Source organism: Saimiri boliviensis, chromosome 15 (genome assembly GCF_048565385.1).
Source record: "Saimiri boliviensis isolate mSaiBol1 chromosome 15, mSaiBol1.pri, whole genome shotgun sequence".
NCBI lineage: Eukaryota > Metazoa > Chordata > Mammalia > Primates > Cebidae > Saimiri > Saimiri boliviensis.
In genome coordinates, this window is record NC_133463.1 from 6,416,139 (window position 1) to 6,440,382 (window position 24,244).

Consider the following 24,244-nt stretch of genomic DNA (forward strand, 5'->3'; position numbering starts at 1 on the left):
TTACACTAGTAGGCATAACAGTGTTTGTATTTGCCCTTCCAGTCCCTGTAAAAATAAAACATAGATCTCTTCTCCTTAAGCTCTGAAGCAATTCCAATAACTTATGCAAGACCTATATTTCTCTCTGCAAGATGATTTAACTTTCACCTGATTTAAGTAACAAAATAGCCCTCAAAGATACTTAAAGCCTTGCTGTAATTAACATAACTGCATTTAGATGCCATTCATGACTGATAATTCTAACACCTTGTGGGAAAAAAAAGAAGTTCCATGCTGTAAACATTATAAACATATTCAAATAAGCTTAACACAATCTGCCATGCTTATTTCTGCCTAGATCATGGACCAGCGAAATGGTTAATGCAAATGGATTTATAATTTGCTTTGGGGGGCCAGTTTCTTCTCCTTATTTATTAGCCCAGCTGATGGGGCAGATTTGATGAGGCACTTCTGGAATAATTGAGTCATCACACAAAGAAGGCTGCTAGCATTCAGAGTGGTTTTATCAGCAGCAAGCAGGCCTGATTACTGACAATTACACTCTGATCCGGTGATGGAGGAGAAAGAGCCAACGAGTGGGAAATGTCCGTGTTTCTATCCAGGAATAATTTCTACATTCATTTTACATGCTAAGTGTTTCCTATCTCTGCATAATAAACTGTAAACAGGAATAGATGGCACAATGTCCCTTAATATTTCCTGGTAATGAAGACACAAATGTACAGTGAGTGCTGATAAATATAGATGAAACATAAGCTATTCTCCCAGTCTGTATTGTTACCTTTAAAACAAATGCATTTTTGTGGTAAAAGCATAATCATAGCTAATGCAAAAAAATGACAGAAGATTGAAACTGTCCTTGTAACTACATAGAAACTTTGTAAAAGTCCTGTTAATCACTGCTGCTTTAAAGGCTGGGGAGCTGAAGGTGAGATACTAGAAATCACATCATTCTGTTTCTCAACAGTCAACTGTGAAGAACTCCTTGGGTTAGATGCAGCAAAGGACAGAGCAATAGTGACCTCCATTAACACTCAGAGAGAGCACATCTCCATGCTAAACTGAGAAAACAATGAAGCTGGCACAAGAAGACATCTTCACTAGCATGGATTTCAATTTCCCTTCCACCAGGCCTTTCAACAAAACGTTGATCATGAATAGTAAAGTGAGACCTGAGATGGCATGATTCGCCACACAGAGCAATGCCTGGCTGTCTTTGGGGTGGCATTTTTAACCACTTGTTTGAGACATGGTTTATTAACAGAGTACTATGAGCAAAAAGTGCATCTCACAGAGATGTCCGATTAAACTTGCTTTCCCACTGACTCAGGATCCACTTGGAAAGACCTAGAGAAAGGGAATGTTCAGACTTCTTAATGTGCTTCCATAGATTTTAGTGGGAAAGCTTTAATTTCCTGTATTATTAAGTTTCCTCTTTTAAAAAGCCAGTCGGGTATGAAGCCACATATAACGAACCTGCCTGGGTGTGTTTGCTTAATTTTTTCTCTAAAGCCACTTCCTGGCTTCCAGAGAAATAAAAATTATTCTCTGTTTTCCTGTGGTAACTATGGAAGTCTGTTTTATTAAACTAACCACTTAACTTCAACGCCTGTGTTGCAACTAAATGTGCTATTTTGAGTAAATCTACACTAAACAAACTCATGATGTCAAAACATTTTTAATAAAGTTCAAAGAGCACTTGTTTCACAAATAAAGCTTTTTACTATATAAAGGGAATTTTCTCTATTTAAGCTATTTCATCATACAGATTATTACACAATGTACTCGATAGCTTTAGACATTTTCCATTTTCTTTATCCATCTTTAAAAGGTTCTTTAGAATTTTATCAGAAAGTTGGCTCTTTTTCCCAACAGTAACTGTTTGTTTTTTTTTTTTTATAAAATCTCCCTCATATTTTGTTTTAAATTAAGATAAAAACATAATTATTTATCTTCATTACCTGACTATGAAATATGGAATGGGAGAATATACTGAAATTTGCAAAGAAAATGATGTGACTCAATTGTGGAGGTCAATGGGACATTGGATTTTTGCAGACTGATCCTTGGATTTTATTATCACTACAGTATTTAATTTAATACAGATTTTTTTAAAAGTACAATTATTTTTCTCCTAAGAATTTACTCTTTATTGGTTCAGTACACACTTATTGAGAAGATTTCTATGGGTTTCCATGCTAGACAGTGGGCATAAAAGAATATATAAAGCACAACTCTTGTTCTCAAGAGCTCAAACAAGGAAGTTGAATATTCCAATATAATGTGCCAGGTATTATTACAGAGGGAGGCAGAAAAAAGAATGGGAGCACAGACTTAGACCAGACTGGAAAAGCTTCCAGAAGATGGTGATTCCTAAAAAAATTCATCCCTAGAGAGATTCGGAGAACTGTGACAAGAATAAAGTAATGTCCCCAAAGACCAATTGAAAGGACACCAGTGGTTGAAATTGTAGTTGGCTTGGTTAAACAATGCATTAAGGCCATATTTTTATATAGTTACAAGAGGGTCAGAGACTTGATGGTCAAATTAGAGAACTAAAATTAAATGCTTTGAATTTCATGATTTCATTTGTATGTTTCAAAGGAACGTTTCCCTTTAGTGTCAGAATGGCAAGACTTGTCTGCTGAAATGTGATTTGTCATTCATATTGCGGTTGAGAGCATCGCCCAGAATTCTATATTCCAATAGTGTTTTGATAGCACCCTCATCTTGAAGACTATGTTCTGCCCGATATGATGCTTGCCCAAGTCTATTTTTTCTTCCCTGGGCTGGTGTGGGCACATGGAAGCAAAGGGCTATCTTGTTGACCTTTTGATGCAACATAATTTTATGACTATAGTAGGTGCCCAGTATGTTATTATTGAATTGAATTAAAATAAGAAAAAAAAACACTTTTCAGATGCTTGAGATAATTGTTTGTTAATTGGATTTCAATAGAAAGCAACCCAGACATCTTAGCATCTGGAATACTATAGATTTTGTTTGTTTGATTGCCATGCTAGTTAAGGAGAATTTACAATTTTGTTTTCTCTGATGTTGAAAACATCAGCTCCCAACATGCAAAGGAGAGTGGGTGTGAAGTCTAATAGATTTTGTGGTCAGACTTTTTTCAACGTCTACTTTTATCTCATTTATATGAAAAGTTATGGCCTGTGATTTAAACAGGTCCTTTTGCAGGAAAAGTTAAATGTAAAATAGAAATAATAGTCTTATTTTTCCAAATTTGGAAAGAAAACTATATAGGAACATCTTCAACTCATCTAAACTGTAACACAGTCCCTCATTCATAGGCTTCACTTTTCTCACTTGACGTTTTCCAGAATGTTAATAAAATTCAAAGAGCCCTTGCTGTGCACCTGACTATTGTGCACCTGCATTTATTTTAAGCAATGCATGTCCATAGAGTCATACTGATGACTTTTGCACAGGAGAGAAAATGGCACTCACCATAAGTAAAGACAAAACCAATTTATTTTTTGAATGAAAATGGTGAGGCGACACAATATTTTCTAAATAAACACACGTTACCTTTACCAAACTCATAGAATGACAGACACTCTTGCTAGAATTTATGTGTGTTGTTTTACTTAGTCATCTTAGCATGCCTACGGTGAAGTATTATCAATGTTACATGTGAGATTAGGGAAGGAAATTGAGCTCACCACCTTACCCAGGGTTCACACCGGTAGAACGAGGTAGAACCAGGATTCACATGGCCACCATCTGCTTTCAAGCACTAGGCTTAGCATTCTTTGCCTGTCAGATCTCTACAGCAGAGACCTGGCCTTCGATCCTTTGATGTTCCATTCCACTCACCCATGCTCAAGTAAACAGAGACTCACTAAAAAGTCCAATAAAGCATGTACTCATCTGCATCTTGGGTGACACAGGAATTGTGTTTACAAATATGGCATACAAAGAATTTCTGGGGAAGGAGGGATATCACAAAGTAGAAAACAGAACTCTCTAAGCTGGCAAAAAGCATCATTTGAATCAACAAAATCAATATTCCAATTCTTATAGACTATCAATCTTAGCCTCTCAAGAAAAGTTTTTCTTCATTCAAATACAGAAATTTACTCACAGGATTTAGATCAGCAGCTACAAAATATGTCCCATCTATAGGTGGGCCTATTATCCGTTCTAGTTTTCTATTATTGCTGTAACAAATCTTCACAAATGTGATGGCTGACAAAGGCACAAAGCTGTCATCTTACAGTTCTAGAGGTTCAAAGTCTGGTATGGTCTCACCAGACTAAAACCACGTTAAGCTACATTCCATTCTGGAAGCTCCAAAGGAGAATGCATTTCCTTACTCACTGGACTGTTGGTGGAATCCAGTTCCTTGCTGTTGTAGAACTGAGACTGCTGTTTTCTTGCAGGCCTTAAACTGAGAGCCATGCCCAGCTTCCACAGCCCACTGCCTTTTTCGGCGAATGGCCTGCTTCCTCTATTTTCAACGTCAGCAATGGTGGGTTACTCTGAGTCTTTCTCACATTGCATCTCCCTGACTCATTCTTTGGCCTTTTTCTTCAGGATCATGTGATTAGTTTGTCTTTTTTAGATTAACAGGATAATCTCAAAGTTCCTCATTAAATCACATCCCTTTGCCGTGAAAGATAATGTATTCACAGATTTCAGGGAGTTCATGGATATTTTTGTGAGGGACTTTATCCTGTCTACCACATTTTTTAGTCATACATTTTAATTCTGAATGTTTTACATATTAATGCCCCTAATATCAGACATATGAAGTCACAAATAAGAACAAACAGGTGTAAACACTTTCTGAAAAAAATCTGTATGAATATAACCAAAATTACCATGAGGATACCAACACTAACCAAATCAAGCATCTTTGCTGATCCTCCAAAATGAAATTCCTCAACGTCTCAGGTTTTTGATGGATGTTGAAAAGTTGGAGATTCTTTTTCTTTGGGGGAAAAGTTTATTTTTCAATAGCTTTTACTTACCTTCCCTAAAAGCTACTGGATCTGAACTGGAGAGTTCCCATCGCTCCTGAGGAAAAGCATCAGAGGCGAAAAAATGGAAAGAAAAACAAAAAGGAAACAATTAAATGGTATTTATCTACAGCTTATTAACTATATAAAACAATCCTTTCAAGTAATTTCCATGCTGACTATTAGAATATAGGTTGGGGTATTACCAATCTTTAGTAGTCAGACAATATTCATTTGAAAGAAGTCTCTCAACAAGAAAAACAGGTGTCTACTGTTATCAGAAAGTGCTTTATAGATTTGAGCCCTTTTGTTTATAAGTACATTTGAGAACCTTTTCTAGGGACACACCTGAGAGTGAAAGTGAATTATCAATGACAGTCTTTTTTGGGGAGAAAAAAAAAAAAAAAGAATCAGTGGTTTAACACTAATTTCTAATCAGATCCTACAGAAAGGAACAGCCCGCACGGCAGCTGTACTTTTCCCAGGGTTAATTACCTTTCACTGCTCTCTACTAATGAGTCAGCTGTTCCTGTCATTGCACACTACACTGGTTCATCTGGAACTCTAGCTGTGGACAAACACAGGAGTGACAGTCTCATTTACATATGGGGTGGGGGCACGTTGTGTGAAGATTTCAAAAGGATTTTAAAAAAATCCTTTAATTCTCATGCGTTTCCATGCTACAAATATTTTTACAAAGAAGGTTTTACTTGGTCAGCTACTGTTTTTCCTCCCAGGTCCCTGGGTTCACCACTAGTAGATGCAGAAGAGTGCCGAATCCTTGGAAAGGGGCAAACTTCACCATCTTCACAGAAAGCTTTGTCTCACTGATGTCTTAACCCCAGAACAATCACCCTATAGGGAGCCTCAAAGGTTTGCAACTTCTTTCAGTGGTGAAAAGACTTCCTAAAAAAATCATACTACAGAAAATTAGATTCAAGGTAAAAAATGACCTAAGAGAAAAAGAACCCCCGAATATCTTAGCATTGCTTGTACATGAAAAGTGAATGAGAAAATGGAGAGTTTTACAAAAAACTGTGAATCGAAAGCTGTGTTTTGACCTAATATGTTTAGATCATTGTGGGAAATTATATATATGTATGTGTATGTATGCATATATATATATATATATATATATATATATATATATATATATATAATTTATTACTCAGATAAGAGCCCTTTTATCCAGATAATGGCTCTGCTCCCCATCCCATAATGCAGACACAATGTGCCCTTATGTATTTTCTATGCTTGCAATCAGAAGTTTAAGCATCTCTTCCCTCCTTTTAATTACAGAGGTTACTGAGAGGATGTACAAACAGTAAAGCCTCCACTGAGTTTCACTTGCCCAGCCTCCAGAATGCCTCTGAGTAAAGGATGCTTTCCCACTGCTAAGTTCCTGACTCTGAATCTTCACATTTTTGAACAGTGGCTTTCAGACATTAATATGCATCTGGATGGCTTTTTTTTTTTTTTTTTTTTTTAGACTGAGTTTTACTCTGTCACCCAGGCTGGAGTGCAGTGCAGTGGCACGATCTCAGCTCACTGCAACCTCTGCCTCCAAGATTTAAGCGATTCTCCTGCCTCAACCTCCCAAGGAGCTGGGATTACAGGCACGCACCACCATGCCCAGCTAATTTTTGTATTTTTAGGAGAGACAGAGTTTTACCATGTTGGCCAAGATGGTCTCGATCTCTTGACCTTGTAATCCGCCGGTTTTGGCCTCCCAAACTGCTGGGATTATAGGCATGAGTCACTGCCCCTGGCCGAGTGGCTTCTTAAGGGGAATGTTCTGGTGCTGACACTCTGAGGGTCTCACAAGGGTCCAGGTGTCCCTGCCTCTCCATGGACTGCACCGAACAGCAGAGTGTCAGAGCAGTGGCTCTCGAACATCAGTGACATCAGAATCTCCTGGAGGGCTTGTGAAATTCCAGGCTATGCATTCTACAGATCTGTGGTGGGGCCTGAGAATGTGCATTTTTAAGTTTCCAGATGATGTTGGTGCTGAGAAGTTTGGGCACCATACTTTGAAAACTACTGGCCTAGGTACTAGCTATTGAATGCATTGAAGAATCCCAACCCCCAAAAGCTAAATACACCCACGTGGAGGCGAAGCACTTCCACTTCATTTCTGAGCTATTTATTTGCTCTGGTTTTAATACTTTATGATCAAAAGGAACAGATAAAAAGTGAATGTTCTGGCCCATCGTTGAAGTACATTCTCAGAACCACTTTATAGCTTATTGAACTTGATCTTCCCTTCAGATGAAACCATTCATGGCAAGAAAGAAACAGCAATTATGTACTTCTCCATTCAAGGTGCCATTATCAAATATAAGCTCACAAATTACAAATCTAAGAGTTTGCACAATATTCAAACTTAACCAAAAGCAAATAAAATATGGGAATGAATTAATTACAAATTATATCATAAAAACAACTTTAACTGTCAAGCAAAGATGCGAATTTCCTTGACACATTCAATGTTTTTATCAGCCCTAGTAAATTCTGAATTACTTTCCAAATGATACAACGTGTTTCTTATGTACAGTGGTATATGAGATGCTCTTTGTTGATAGCTGCTATTTTGAAGAACACATTATCCTGAAAACTTCTTGGAGGATGGAAACATTTTAGTCTAATACTAAAAAAATATATTTTCATTACTGTTCATGTAAATATCTCTGTGGTAAAGCTCTTACAAGGGTATTTTGCAATATGGTTCACAGGAATACATATTTTAGAAAGAGGGAAATAAGATAAATTATAGACTGAAACATCTGCTAAATATCTTTCAGTAAAGAGATGGAGGGTGCTTCTCTAAACAGCAAAACATTGACCAAGCAGAAGTCGGGCACTTTAGCACTGATCTGCTCAGTTCAGGAAGGACTAGTGAGTGTTCCAAACATGAACTTATCGACTAGTTCTCCAGTAAAGCTGGGAGAATGTAAGCGCAGGAAAAAGATTTTAAAAGAACCAGTGCCCCTTCTAAATTCTCACTGCCACCTGCTTGCTTTTGCTGTTTCACAGATGTTTATTTGACAAAGCTACTTTAGAATATCAGTCTTATCTTAATATAAGAGGATAATAATATCACAAATAAGAAATTTGATTCATACCAGTGTAACCAACCCTCTTGGTATAGAACAGTATTGTTTAATTAATTCATTAATTTATGCACTCAAATCTTCATTAAGCACCTATTCTTCTGGAGAATGTTTGTATAAACCAGTGGGGCCCTCAGTGAGTGGAGAGGGGTGTACGGTGAATGCCACTCCAATGGTGAAGCTATTTTTGTTGCTTAAATCAGAGGCAATAAAAGAAAAATCTTCCTGCAGATGTGGGGGCCTAATTTATTTCTTGATTACATGGGAGAACAATCTGATGAGTTTGACAAAACTCTGCTCTAGGAGTACAGACATCAGGGTGTGTAGTTTAAGTGAAGAAAATCTCTAATCCTGTAACTCTTGGATGGACGTACACTCTGCTGTCATGGGTGTGGACCTGCACGTGAAGGTCAAGATCGCAGTTGATCCTCTCTCCTTGGATGGTTTTCAGGAGTTACAATGATTCAGACTAAATATGTGCCTCTGGTTATTTGAACATCTGGTTGATAGATGTCTCCCATGACCAATCAGAGGTCAATATTTTTTTTATCAGGTGTTTTGTCCAATGCGTGCCCAATTTCAGTCTATTATTTTCCTTGGCTTTCACTAGCCAATTGGCTTCTCTCTAATTCCCTAGTATTATCTTTTTGGCTTTCTTTTTTAAGTACATTGAATTTAAGAGAGTTTGTTTGTTATTGGATATTATAACTATATATTTGTGGAATACAAAGTGATGTGTGTATACAGTGCAGAATTATTGAAGCAAGCTAATTTGCATATTCATCACCTCAAATATCTATCATCGATTCCTCTTGCCTAACTGAAACATTGCACCTTTGCCTAACACCTCCCCAAATCCCACTCCCCAGCCTCTGGTAACTACCATCCTGCTCCCTGACTCTATGTCCAGTCCTTCTTGGTTTTCTGTCCATGGTAATGAATTATGTATTTTTTGGTATGTTAAATTTTTCCGAAAAAAAAAGCATATACAGGAAAAAAATGCCTTAGAAGAACTACAGAATCTACACCTAATTTGTACAAGGTGCTTTCAAAGTGAATGACTACCACTATGGAAAACAGTGTGGTGATTTCTTAAAGAACTAAAAGGAGAACTACCATTTGATCCAGCAACCCCGCTACTGGGTATCTACCCTGAGGAAAAGAAGTCATTATACAAAAAAAAAACACTTACACACGCATGTTTACAGCAGCACAATTTGCAATTGCAAAAAACGTGGAACCAACCCACCAAATGTCCATCAATCAATGAGTGAATAAAGAAACTGTAGTGAGTGTGTGTGTGTGTGTGTGTGTGTGATGGAATACTACTCAGTCACAAAAAGGAATGAATTAATGGCATTTGCAGCAACCTGGATGGCATTGGAGACCATTAGTCTAAGTGAAGTAACTCAGGAATGGAAAAATCAAACATTTACGTTCTCACTCATAAGTGGGAGCTAAGGGGCGAGGATGCAAAGGCATAAGAATGATACAATGGACTCTGGGAACTCCGGGGGAGAGAGTGGGAAGAGAGTGAGGGATGAAAGACTACAAATTGTGTTCAGTATACACTGCTTGGGTGACAGGTGCACCAAAATCTCACCAATCACTACTATATAATTTACTTGGGTAACCAAATACCACTTGTTCCCTCAAAATGTATGGAAATAAAAAAAAAGTTTTAAAAGCACAAGCATTCATAAAAAAATGACACAGATGAATGCCACTTAAAATATAAATAAAAATCGGCTGGGCCCAGTGGCTCAAGCCTGTAATCCCAACACTTTGGGAGGCCGAGGCAGGTGGATCACAAGGTCAGGAGTTCGAGACCAGCCTGGCCAATATGGTGAAATCCTGTCTCTACTGAAAAATACAAAAGTTAGCCGGGTGTAGTGGTGCACACCTGTAGTCCCAGTTACTCGGGAGGCTGAGGAAGAAGAATTGCTTGAACCCTGGAGGCAGAGGTTGCAATCAGCCAAGACCGTGTCACTGCACACCAATTTGGGGGACAGAGCAAGGCTTCATCTCAAAAATCATCAAAATAAAATTAAAAAATAAATAAATACAAAAAATAAAAAAAAGAACGCTCCTTAAAGGAAATCCTTGCCTCACGGTAAACTAGATGGGTTCCCTTTCATCTCTTGAACTCCTCCTGCTCCACACCTGGTCTCTGTGTTCCCACCGGAAACCACACCTGCTCCCATGGCAGCCCCTGGCCCACTGAGGAGTCCTGGTTCAGAGCTCATGGTCAGCTCCAGACTGGAAGCTCCTGCAGGAAGGACAAGGGTGCTCTTCTCTCTGCTTCTCTTCCATAAGCAAGGTGCTCCTGAGGGCATGGCCTATTCACATGAGAACCGGCCAAACTAATGGTTATATTAAGAAAAAAAGAGAGCTATGATGAGGCCCCTGCCTCTGTGATTTGAATTTTAGGATAACAACAGACCAAATATTTAGAGATATAGCAATAAATATCCACAGCCCGTAGCAAAAAGTGATGCTGGTAAAAACATACAGTTCAGATTCATTTTAAGACTCATACATGTAAAACCAAAAACAGGTAATTTTGTATTATTTATGTTATATCTGAAAACGACTGAAGTAGGAAGTATTCTTACGAACAGTTCGCTCATAAATTGAGATTAGTTTTACAAGCTAAGAAAAAACAAATGGACAAAAAGCCTATGTAGTATTACTATATCTTTAACACCTGCACAACTATCAACTTTGGTGCAGGGGGAGGGGATATTGACATGGAAGGACCGCCGTTGCCAGATCAATCATATGTTACAATCAAAAGAGTGACTGTCATAATAAAACTGCCAAAAGAAAAAAGCTAAGCTGGGTACTTCTGAAAATAGCAGGAAATAAATAAAAAGATAATAAAAGAAATAAAATATTATTTATCGTGACAATATAAATGAATATGCTAAGGAATATACTGATCTCGGATTAAATAATGGCAGTGGTAGGAAAGAGAAAGTAGCAGATGACTCTTCAAAATATTCTAAAGGAGGCAACAGGTAAGCATGAATCGGAGCAGGCATCCAGCAATTGCTGCAGTCACAATACATTGACACTGACAGAGAAATTGGACTAGGCATTACATAGTTGTAGTATTTAAATCTCACCACAAGCTAAGGAGGTTTACATTATTATTCCCAACCTAAGGTGGGCAAACCTAAATCACTCTGTTAGTACAAGCTAATATTCAAAACTTGGTCTGAGCTGGGCATGGTGGCTCACACCTGTAATCCCAGCACTTTGGGAGGCCAAGACAGATGGATCACTTGAGGTCAGGAGTTCAAGACCAACCTGGCTAACATGGAGAAACCCTATCTCTACTAAAAATACAAAGATTAGCCACGTACGGTGGTGGGTGCCTGTAATCCCACCCACTTGGGAGGCTGAGGCAGGAGAATTGCTTGAACCCAGGAAGCAGAGGTTGCAGTGAGCCGAGATCATGCCACTGCACTCCAGCCTGGGTCACAGAGTGAGACTCCATCTCAAAAAACAAACAAACAAACAAAAAAAACCCACAAAAAACCTATATATGATGCCAACGTTCTTTCTGCTGTGTAGCTCTAGCTAAGATGGCAGTGGAAGCTAGATACCTGAACATCTTTCTTTGAGGAAATCACAGAAAGACCCACAATGATAGGGTGGTCATTCAGGAAATGTGAGGTTTGTGTTGAATTTAGAGAGGAGATAGACTAGATAGACTATTGGAACACCAGTCATAAGAACTAAGATAATGGGAACACCAAAATATGGCAAAAATCTTAAGACTGTTATATTGGGGACGACAGCAATAAATGACCTGGGAAATACTTCATGGATGATCGGAGTCTGTGAGCACCGTTCAAGTCAGCAGAGTTAGAATGGTGACACACTCTGTCCCTCAAGCAACACCAACCTAAGTTTGATTTCTAACTCTACTGTTCTGTGATTTCAGAACTGCAGTTACCTCTCTCACCTTCAGGTTCCTCATCTGTTAAAAGGGACGTAACCGACCCTCCCTCTAGAGCTGCAAGGATTGCGTGAGATGCCACTGATAAAAGGCATGGCACACAGCAGACCTTCAGTAAAATACCATGATCCAAAAAGAGATCAGCCCCTAGGCAAAGCCCACAGGTATGTGGTCCACAATGCGTGCCCATGTAGGCATGGCGACGACTTGTGTTGATGAGAGTAATTAAATCTCTGAGGAGTAAGCAGTTCATTTTCTTCAAGAGAACATGGAGTTAGTGGGATAATTCATTAAGCATTCATTGGAAAATACTCTTTTTTTTCTATTATTCTATTATTTCTTTACACGAGATGCTATTATAAATGCTTTATGTATATTAACTCAATCTGCATAACAAATATATGAATCAGGAACTATTAATTATTCCCATCTTTAAAGTGAGGAGTTTGAAATGCAGAGCACCTCAGTGCTTGCCTGGGGTCACACAGCTCCTGAGGAGTAGCACTGGGATTGGTCTCTTACATTAAAACCCACTTATTCAATCAAAACAATCTGTCATCATCACAAGATGAGTGATGGAGAGGAAGGGATGGACAACACAGATACTATATTCCAGTATGGGAGCCAAATTCAAAAACAAGGAAATCATAATCATGCAGTGCAGTTGATAGCAGTAGTAAATACTATGGGAAAATCATGTAGGCTAGAGGACAGGCTATTTCAGACTGAGGCAGGAATGCCCTTTGCTAATTAAAGAAAGAATGCAAGAACCATGTGCCACAGTGGAAACAGTTAAAGCCCTTGTATCTAGAATAAATAAAAAACAATTACAAGTCAATAATAAAAAGACAACCCAATCAAAAATGGGTGAAAGACTTGAATATGCATTTCTACGAAAGAGATACACAAATGACCACTAAGCACATGAAAAGATGTTCATTAGAGAAATGCAAATTAAAATCACAATGAGATACCGCTGTGAACCCATTAAGATGGCTAAAATAAAAAAGACTGGCAATGGCAAGTGTTGATGAGGATGTGAAGAAATTCAACCCCCACGTGTTGCTAGAAGAAATGCAAAATGATTCGGCAACACTGAAAAATAGCTGGCAATTTCTCAGATGGGTTGAACATAGAGTTACTATATAATCCAACAATTTGACTTCTATGTACATACCCAGGAAGGATGAAAACATGTGTCCACTTGAGAAATTGGACACAAATAATCATAACGGCATTATTCATAGTAGCCAAAAAGTGGAAACCACCCAAATGTCTATCAACCAATTAAAGGAAAACAAGAGGTGGTATATGCAATCAGTGGAACATTATTCAGCAATACAAAGAAATGAAGTACTAAATTAATGCAACCTCTATGGAAAACAGTAAAGATATTTTACTCAAAGAACTATAAACAGAACTACTATTTGATCTAGCAATATGACCACTGGTGTTTACCCAAAGGAAAAGAAATTACTACACCAAAAAGATATTTGCACAGGTAAGTTTGTTGTAACATTAGTCGCAATAGCGAAGACACGAAATCAACCTAATTGCGCATCTATGAATGACTGGATGGAGAAAATCTGGTATCCACCCACACATGTGCACATATACATATCTACCATGGAATACTACTCAACCATAGAAAAGAATGAAACCATGTTGTTTGTAGCAACACGAATGGAACTCCATGTCATTATCTTACCAGAAATAACTTGGAAACAGAAAGTCAACTATCACATGTTCTCACTAATAAATGGGAACAGCGTATGCACATGGACATAGAACATGGAATGAATAATAGACATGGGAGACTCAGAAGGGTGGGAGGTGGGAGGAGGGTGAGGGATGAGAAATTACTTAACAGGTATAATGTACACTATTTGGATGATGGCAACACTAAAAGCTTAGAATACACCAGTGTGCAATATAACCATGTAACAAAACTGTAACTTGTATCTCTATGTCTATACCAATAAAAGGAATGAAGTACTTACATATGCCAAAACATGGTTAAGCCTTGAAGACATGCTAGGTGACAGAAGCCAGACAAAACAAAGACCCCATATTATGTGACTCTATTTATGTGAGACGTGCAGAATAGGCAAATCTATAGTGACATAAAGTAGATGAATTATTGCTCGGGGCTGGGAGGAACATGATGTATCTTCCCTTTGGAAGGTGATAGATAAGGGTGCAGAGTTTCTTTTTTGGGAAATAAAAGTGTTCTAAAATTGACCAAGGTGATGAATGCAAAACTCTGAATAGACTAAAAACCATTAAACTGTATGTACACTTGAAACGGGTAAATTGTATGGTATGTGAATTGTATCTCAAGAAAGCTGTTAAGAAAACAGGTGGACCCATACAGACCACAGTAAGGTGCCTGCCTGCTATTTTAAGAATGATAGGCAGCTCTTGGACTGCTTTGAGCACTGGCATGACATAGGGAAATCAGTTTTTGGACCATGGCAGTCAACCGGGTGTGGGAAGATGAAGCTAGATGGGATGGAGATAGTAAAGGTGCAGATAATATGAGCAAGTTGAAGTTTTATCCCCTTTATAAACAAGAAAAAAATAAAAAATAAAAAAACAGAAATTAAGAACAGACCTGTATCTGCTGCCTGCTATGACTTTCAACTCCCCAACACGTGTTCTCTATTAGAGAAGCCAACCTCTTTCCTCTCTCACGCCTCCTACTCTTTCTCCATAGGACCCCAGATGGAAGAACAGTCTCCACTTCCCCGCCCCACCCCCTTTTTTGAGACAGAGTCTTACTCTATCACCCAGGCTGAGTGCAGTGGTGTAATCATGGCTCATTGCAAACTTGACCTCCCTGGCTCAAGCAATCCTCCTACTTCAGCCTCCTGAGTGGCTGGAACCACAAGCACATGCCACCACACCTCACTAATTTTTGTATTTTTTGTAGAGACAGAGGTTTGCCATGTTGTCCAGGCTAGTCTTGAACTCATGGGCTCAAGCGATCTGCCTGCCTCAGTGCTGCCTCCCAAAGTGCTGGAATTGCAGGCATGAGCCACCACACCCAGCCTCCACTTTCCCTTTAGCCTTTCTAATTGCATACATCTTTTAAGACTGTTTCAAATCCAAGAGAAAAATCCCAACCTTTTCTTGTTCTCATTAGTCTTGTAGTTTTCTGAGTTTCTATGCCAATATCAATTATATGTAATTGATATAATATAAAATTTAAGAGTTAGACAGAATGTTTTCTTTTTGATTACACTATGCAAATATAATTAATAAAAACTAACATGTTAAAGGAACTTGCAGTTTAAAACCATTTCACTGCAAATCAAAACTACATTGAGATACCATCTCACACCAGTTAGAATGGCAATCATTAAAAAATCCAGAGATAACAGATGCTGGAGAGGACGTGGAAAAATGGGAACACTTTTACACTGTTAGTGGGAGTGTAAATTAGTTCAACCATTGTAGCAGATAGTGTGGCAATTCCTTAAGGACCTAGAAATAGAAATTCCATTTGACCCAGCAATCCCATTACTGGGTATATATCCAAAGGATTATAAATCGTTCTACTATAAGGACACATGCACATGAATGTTCATTGCAGCACTGTTTACAATAGCAAAGAGCCAAAACCAACCCAAATACCCATCAATGATAGACTGGACAGGGAAAATGTGGCACATATACACCATGAAATACTATGCAGCCATAAAAAACGATGAGTTTATGTCCTTTATAGGGACATGGATGAACCTGGAAACCACCATTCTCAGCAAACTGACACAAGAGCAGAAAATCAAACACCACATGTTCTCACTCACAGGCGGATGTTGAACAATGAGAACACATGGACACAGGGAGGGGAGCATCACACACTGGGGTCCGTTGCAGGGAAATAGGGGAGGGACAGCAGGGGGTGGGGAGTTGGGGAGAGATAGCATGGGGAGAAATGCCAGATACCGGTGATGGGGAGGAAGGCAGCAAATCACACTGCCATGTGTGTACCTAGGCAACAATCTTGCATGTTCTTCACGTATACTCCAAAACCTAAAATGCAATTTAAAAAATGAAAAAAAAAATCAGGAAAAAATAAAAACATTAAATAAAACCATTTCACATTGAGTCTATAGAATTTTCCTACCTTATTTTACAGAAAATTTTGGGACTATGAACTCTGAATGATCTTAACATCTCATCCATAGGCTTATAAAGGTATTGTAATCTGCCTGCATCCCTTTTTTCTTCTGGTTTTAGAGGAAGAAAGAGATCCCCTCCTTTCTAAGGATAGGTTCTCCACTGGGCTCACTTTAGATTTGCTTCATACTTCATCTACTTCTTTCAGTCTTCTTATCTCTCCTGGTTCTTTCTCCTCAGCTTAGAAACATGTTTCTCCTTTACATATTACTATCGCTGTTTTTCAGGGTCAAGCTGCTGCTGCTTCTTTTTTTCTTTTTCTTTTTTTTTTTTTTTTTTTTTTTATTTTGAGATGGAGTCTCCCTCTGTTGCCCAGCCTGGAGTGCAGTGGTGAGATCTTGGCTCACTGCAACCTCCGCGTAGCGGGTTCAAGTGATTCTCCTGCCTCAGCCTCCCAAGCAGCTGGGATTACAGGTCCCCACCACCATACCCGGCTATTTTTTATTTTTTATCTTTTAGTAGAGACAGGGTTTCACCATATTGTCCAGGCTGGTCGTGAACTCCTGACCTCAGGTGATCCACCCACTTCGGCCTCCAGAGTACTGGGATTACAGGAGTAAGCCACTGTGGCTGGGTCAAACTTCTTAATATTCCCAGAGACCTCTTTTCATTCCTTGCTTTCCCTACACAATTCATGGGCTGCTATCTAGCACATTTAATGATACAGGATCAGTTTATTTTCAGAGCAACTCACGTGATTGCTCAGTCTTTCCTGGAGAAGCCATTTATGTCTGGTTTCTGTCTCACTTTATATATTCTCCTTGGAAACCACATCCAAAGATGTATCTCTTCATCCTAGGCCTCCCTCCTGAATTTCAGATCCACCGATCAGCTCAACATCACCACCCGATTATTTCTCATTCAATGTGTATGAGAAAGGACTCTTTAAAAGTTTTCCTCTAAACAACCTCTTTCTTCCGAATCTCCTGTCTTGGCTCACCTTTCACCTGGTAATCCAAGCCTGATGCCTGTCACTTACGACTATATACCAGTTTTCAAATGTCTGTCCTTGGCTTGCCTCTCGCATAGCACAGCTCCTACTCTACTCTGATGGCCACTTGCCCCTGTCACCTGCTCTGGCATGAGCTCCTTGAGTATCTGTGTTGGCATCCTCACTTCCTGACTCAGTTGCTGGAACCCAGCAGATGCCCAATGTGTTTGTCAAATGGATGGATTCAAGACTCTTTCAATGCCTCTTCTCTAAAACCTTCCCTGATGCTAACGCTAAACAAAGGTGGTTATTCTATTCTTTAGACGAGAACTTTATTTTTCAGAGGAAAAATAGAATTGGCTATGCCTGGTGAGATGCTCACACATAAGTTAAGGCTGAGTAGTATAGTGAAACTGCGTGTGGCCACAGCCTACTCTGTCTTTGTACAGGGTTCCGTACAAACCTGCCCTAGCATGTGAACAGCAACACAGCCAAGGTTGGCAGTTTTGCCTACGTCACTTTCCTCTACTGTGGCTCATGACGTTCTTAGGGACAGAGGTTGTAGCGGATATTCATTGTCTATACTTCTGATACTTTTAGGCCTGCAAATATTTCTTAGTCAACTGATCGCACAGAACCTAAATAACTTGCTCACAATTTTCTAGCTCTGATAGTTACGTTTTCTACTTCACTGTCTTGAAAACTTTAGTACATGAAAAATACAACCATCATTTTACATCACATCGAGCTGGAATAAAATATTGTAATCTCTTGTAGATGTGGCATCTACCGAGGAAAAGCTATAATAACATAATTGAAACTCTTCCTTCTTCTTTTTTTTCCATTAGGGTCACAAAACTGGGGAAATTCTTCATTTCTACATGCTTTCTTTTATATAAACAAGCATGTATACATTTCTCAGTATGTTAAAGTTTCTCTGCTAGGTACTGAGGAGAATAAAATAATTTTAAATACAGTTTCTCTTTTAAGAGATTTCTGTCAACCCTCAATAACTTAACTCTTTACTTCTTAGAGTACTTTCACATGTTGTTTTCAAAAGACTAGAAATGCTTACAGATTAATCTATAATAATTTAAGAAAACTGTACAAGCATTATAACAGTAACTGCCTAATTAAGATCTAAAATACAAAATAAATATTAAAGTGTGTCTAAACGTATTAGCAACCTGTAATCTATCTTTTCAAATGTTTTTTAAAGCAATTGAGCCTCTTTCAAGTGCAGTCCTAATGACAAGCCCATAGGGTAAAAGCTCAGAGGTGGACTGGTGGAGGTGTGGCTGCACACCTCTTCTGGGGGCTATGGTGCCTGAGGTTGAATCCAGGCGCTGACCAAGCAGCCATGGCCTCATGGGCAGATTGCATGGCTCTCCATAGTGCAATTTTCTCAGCGATAAGCAGGGAATGCTAGCCGACCTTACCTTACAGACTGTTGCTTTGGTGACATTGTGAGAATTAAAATAATTAACAGATACAAAGTACTTAGGTAGCCAGGCTTGGTGGCTCATGCCTGTAATCCCAGCACCTTGGGAGGCTGAGGTGGGTAGATCACTTGAGGTCAGGAGTTCAAGACCAGCATGACCAACATAGTGAAACCCCATGGTTTAGTAGAAACCTCTACTAAAAATACAAATATCAGCTGGGGGTGGTGGCTGACATCTGTAATCCCAGCTACTCAGGAGGCTGAGGCAGGAAAATCACTTGAACCCCGGAGGCAGAGGTGCGGTGAGCTGAGATGATGCCATTGCACTCCAGCCTGGGCAACAAAAGCGCAACTCTGCCTAAAAAAAAAAAAGTACTTAGAAGAGTGGTTGGCTCTGTGTCAGTACTTTTATTATTATTATTATTATTATTGGACAAAAATATTTTCTGCTTGACACTAAAATACTCAGAGGAAGAATTCAATCACCAGATGTTTCTGTGTATCTATGTTTATACTCATGGAGCTAAGATTTCTGGCTATTTAGCCAAATGTTTAACTTTCTATCCAATGCGTAGCATCAGAGCTGAAGTTCCTGTGAGTCTCAGAACAGGCTACTTCTCATAGTAACGTTAATTGGTGTGCTACATATACATGTCTTCCAGGGATATAATGAGTGCTTCTGCAGTCTTTGAATTACTTTTCAAATTCATAGGATGTTTTAATTTTTAAAAGTTCATAGAGTTACAAAATTTGGAGGATAAAAAGGGCTCCAGGGGTCCCCTAGCATGACCCTTAATGTGACAGATGTTATTAACAAGGAAGGTAAAGCAACTTGTCAAGTCACTTCCTCAGGATCATTCAAGTACTTAATGATATTTAACTATGACTGGAACACAGATGTACTTGGGACTCAGCGACATTTGACACTATATTGCTGACACTGGTTTTTCCTCTCTGTTCTGTTCCCAGAGACACCATATCCTAAGGAGAGATTAAGGGAAAGGGTTTGGGGGACAGTCAGATTTGGGCTCAATCTGAGTTCAACGCTGGTTCAATCTGGGGTCAAGTGATTCCTCACATCTCTAGTCAGTTGCTTCCTTTGTAAAAATGGGATACAAATGGAATTATTATGAGTGCTAAATTATATAATGCATGTAAAGAACTTGACACAGTGCCTGGCACCGTGTAAGCACTTTGCAAATATTAAGGATCATTATTATAATTATCGTCACATATATCATCATTGTTATGAACAAATTACATGTACAGTGTTGGCACCACAAGATCTTTTACTCATTTGCCAAACCCTAAGACATATTTCTTCAGTCAGTGATTTTCTGCAGGGTGATGGGGAGTGTGTGTGTGTGTGTGTGTGTGTGTGTGTGTGTGTGTGTGAGAGAGAGAGAGAGAGAGAGAGAGAGAGACAGAGAGACAGAGAGAGAGAGAGAGAGAGAGAGAGAGAGAGTGTTGTATAAGTGCATGTGTCCATTATTTGATAAAGTCTAGTAGCCCTGGATCCTATAACTTCTTCAATTCCTCTCAGCTTACTAGCAGTCCCTGTGATAATGGCCTGTGTACTAACCCTAAGATGCAGAACCTGACCCTTGCATCCTCCAGTTGATTAGATTAGATTATGGAAGAAACATTGCCAAGGAAGTAGGGCATCGGGTATGGAACTTCAACAAACTTCACATGTTTACAGTAGCAAAGAAGGGCCATGATGAGGCCGATGAGACCTGCCGTGAGAAACCTGGTCAGTATGTGATTTCATACCAAAATAAAAATGCTTGGAAATGTGACCTTTAAACCAAAAGGTCTGTATCAAAACTTGCAAGTTGTTCTACAATTTGAAATCTAAAGCTGGAATGGTCTTTGATTGAATGTAAATATTACAGAAAAATAAATATCAGTGGGATATTCTATTAGTTCCGAAAGTCTAAGTGAAATACACCTCATGTACCTGTGAAAACCAATGTAAGCAATATCTGGAAGAGTTTTCTTGTTTGCTCATTTTGTTTAGAGTTGGAACCTGCCTTTCAGGAATGAAATGACAGAGCTATAATCCCTAGGAAAAAAAAATTCCCAAATACATCATAGAAACTAGGATAATCCTTCATGAAGTCAGAAGCAAAAAAAAGAAAACAGAAAATAACTTCCTCTACCATTAAAATAACCACAGCATCCACTTCTATCCCCATTCTTTCATTTCCCCAGGTCTGACATTCTGCAGATGACCGCCCTTATTTGTCCATACATGTTTTCCAAAATATAAAAGTGAAATAGAGTCCCAAGGGCACTGTACTTGAAAGGTTATGAGAGTTAGAGAATTTTAACCATGCCTGCCAAACCAGCAGATGGCTTGTGATTATAATTATATGCATCAATAAAACGAATAATCTTTACAAAATTTGAATTTCTACTAAAGTAAGGGATTTAGTAAGCAGATGCAACAGAATGCATTTTCTTTAACCCTTTTGGTAGACACTGGTGTCTTTCACACAAAAAAAGATCCAGGACTCCATAAATAATAGATTTATATTTCATATACTCTAATTTTTTACCCCTTTCCAGAGTAGTCATATTGTCAGCCTCAATCTTTTCCTGATTTCATTTTCTTCATGAGCATAGCCCAACCTCACCTCATTTTCACCCTTCAGAATAGAAATGTTAAGACTACTTAACACATTCTCCACCATTGTTTGATATTTGAAAGAAAATTGAAAAGAGGTAAATACTTTGATTCTAATTCATACCAATATACTATAGAAACAAAAGAATAAACACTGGACACATCTTTCTATCCGATAGGATTCTTTTACAAATTGAGTTTTCAATAACATTTTTTTTGTTTTCATATTCTTTTGAATCTACATTCCAGGAATGAAAATACTGTTTATTCTATTTAAATAATTAACCATTTCCTTTCAGTTGGCTTCTGCCTGTCATTATAAGTAAGGGTAACTAAGTTTTATCTCATGTCAAGCATGAATTCACTCATATTGAAATTGGATATATATGACACATTTGAAAAAAAGGATGTGGTGAGGTTTACACACTGGCCTTCTGCCATCTTTCCTTTCATGAGGGACCCTCAAAATTTAGAAAATTAAGTTAAGCTAGCTATGTTTACTTTTAAATCTTGGAAAGAACAGAGAAAATGTACCACAAAAATTTTCATTCTTTTTTTTATAAGATAGTAATGCAAATATTTTTATAGAATTACAAAGTGTAACTCTTCATTAGAACAGTATCAGTTAATACAAATTTCACCTAGCATACAAACAAATATAATATTTAAGAATATTTGGAGAACTGATATTTAGTGCAGATATCTATCTCTAGCATCTTCAAAGTTAGTTGCACTGTATAAATCAAAGAAATTAAAACAGTCTGATCTAAAATGCACTTATACTGGTTTACTTAATTCCACTTAATAGTGTAACTAAATTACTAATAGAACTTTAAAGGCATTGACATTTTTGCAGATCAATTCAATTTACCTAACGACACAAGATATACGAGATCAGAAATTCTCAGCAACAAAATTCTTTCAAAGTTACAACTTAAATGTATAGACCAAACCCTATCAGGGCAAATATTCCTGCAATCAAAATCCAAAAAGTTAAACCAAAAGGGTCACACATTTTTGTCTAAAAATGTATAAATTTGATGTAACATTTGACAACACTGTATTCAAACATTTGTAAAGAAATTCAGATCTCTCTTGAGTTCACTGGAATGGTATTTTGTCATTTAAGATAAAATATTCAGCAATTAACTGGGTTCAAGATTCTTTACATAGGCAACAAAAATAAGTAAAATATTTTTCAATTATAATGTTCTTAAGGAGGAAAAACTTATACCAAATTCAGTGTATGAACTAAAAGAAACAATCTAAGCCAAAAAACTTAAGAAATAAATCCCAAAGGGACAAAATTTTTAAAAAAAAATTAAAAAAAAAAAAAACAGAAAGAAAAAGCCCCATAATCTTAATAAAGACCTATGCTGTAAATACTTAAGTTTCAGATGTTTTCATTTTCAATTAAATGAAATTAAGTATTTCTGCTTACAGAAAGTTTGGGTTGAAGTGTAATAAAATTTTAGGTATACTTTTCATAGCAACGAATATAACTCTGCATAATAAGCCAATTTAATCACATACACTTCATATATCTTCAGAGATTTTAACATGTTACCTTAGTCTTGATATGAGCACGCAGACACATAAAACCGAACCGTCACAATGCTTCAGGGTCTCTCACAAAATTGGGGGCTCTGCAAGTGAAAATACGAGAAAGAGTTCTGTACTGGTACGAGCGAAGGCACAGGCGATGTGTGACATGGCATTAGCACGTCCACTCGCTGTCTCAAACTGCAAGTGAAAGTTAAAAACACCAAACACAAAATGCCAGGGGTGTTAGGTATATGATCTTATTAAATTTTCACGGAAGTTATAAGGCAACATTTATCTCCCATCACCCTTGCCCCCATCTAACAGACCAGGAAACCGAGGCCCAGAAAAGTTAGAGAACTTATCCAGGGGCACAGACCGAGTCAGTGGAAGAACCAGATTTCAGACATGGGAACTCGAGAAGGCAGAATTGGAGCTTCTCTCATCACTTTGTCACTCATATGCACTTAAGATGACTGCCTTATTCTCTAGGAAGCGTTATATGGGATCTAAGAGGAGCTGCAAAATGGAAAAGAGGAATTACCAGCAGCATCTACTACAGTCCTCTGAACCAAGCAGTTTTAATATTTATTTGTTAAATGAGTGAGTCAGAATAAAAGTTCAGTAATACCAAGTTTCTTTCTGACAACAGAAATTAAGTTTCTCAAGTTTCTTTAAAGAAGGGAGTTGCAAAGTAGATAAAGCCAGGCATGTTTTCTTCAAATTAAAAAATAAATATTTCAGATGCAAGACCAATATAGGTGGAAACGAGTTTGCATGAACCAAAGGTAAGGATCTGGGCTCTTCTCATCTTAATGACAACACAGACCTATTCTGTTTTGAAGAGTGACAATTACATTTCTGTAAAAGTAACTCCACTCCTTTCCATCCACAGCGATGCAACTAAACGAACTTCAGTCTAGTTTGTATACCCTTTGCTGTACGGTAAGGATGGAGGTAAAATATTTATAGCCAGACAAAACAATTATGTGTTTTCTGGAACATTCAATTCTTGTATTAACAGTAGGAACATTAACAACTATAGGAAAATACATTGTAATACATGAGATTCAAAATAAAACATTCATCTCACAAGGATAGTCTAATGCATTTATAATGCCTGGAAGAGTGAAGTAGTTACACAACTCTGCCTTAAACTAAAACTGGGTAGGTAGCAACTGTAGCCATTTTTAGATGGGTTGCTTTTGCCACGATTTCTGTCACATGAAAGGCATAATGATGCAACGACATATCAGAAAAATCTCAGTTTAGTAAAATCAAAATCTATCTTCCCCACATATATTTTACTTGAAATTAAAAAGACATTATTATATCACTTTCTTCACAAAATTTATTGCCTCCTAATTTCTGTTTATTGTTAAAACAACAGTTAGAATTGGTAATATATAACATATATTACATTCTCTACATACACACATATAGTTCTAAACAAATTA

The 24,244-nt window shown here is 38.0% G+C and overlaps 1 protein-coding gene across 2 annotated transcripts in view; it reads right to left on the minus strand.

Moving 5' to 3' along the window:
• The window catches only part of ST18 (ST18 C2H2C-type zinc finger transcription factor), a 136,012-nt gene extending 113,121 nt beyond the window's left edge, over nucleotides 1–22,891 (minus strand). The window contains exons 1-3 of one of the 2 annotated variants that reach the window (XM_074386651.1): nucleotides 22,813–22,891; nucleotides 16,056–16,097; nucleotides 4,995–5,040 (exon numbers count right to left, since the gene is read on the minus strand). The gene's annotated coding sequence lies outside the window, so the exon portion shown is untranslated. The remainder of the gene's footprint in view (nucleotides 1–4,994; nucleotides 5,041–16,055; nucleotides 16,098–22,812) is intronic. The other variant, XM_039464696.2, reaches the window with a different exon arrangement.
• Nucleotides 22,892–24,244: the final 1,353 nt, after the last annotated feature.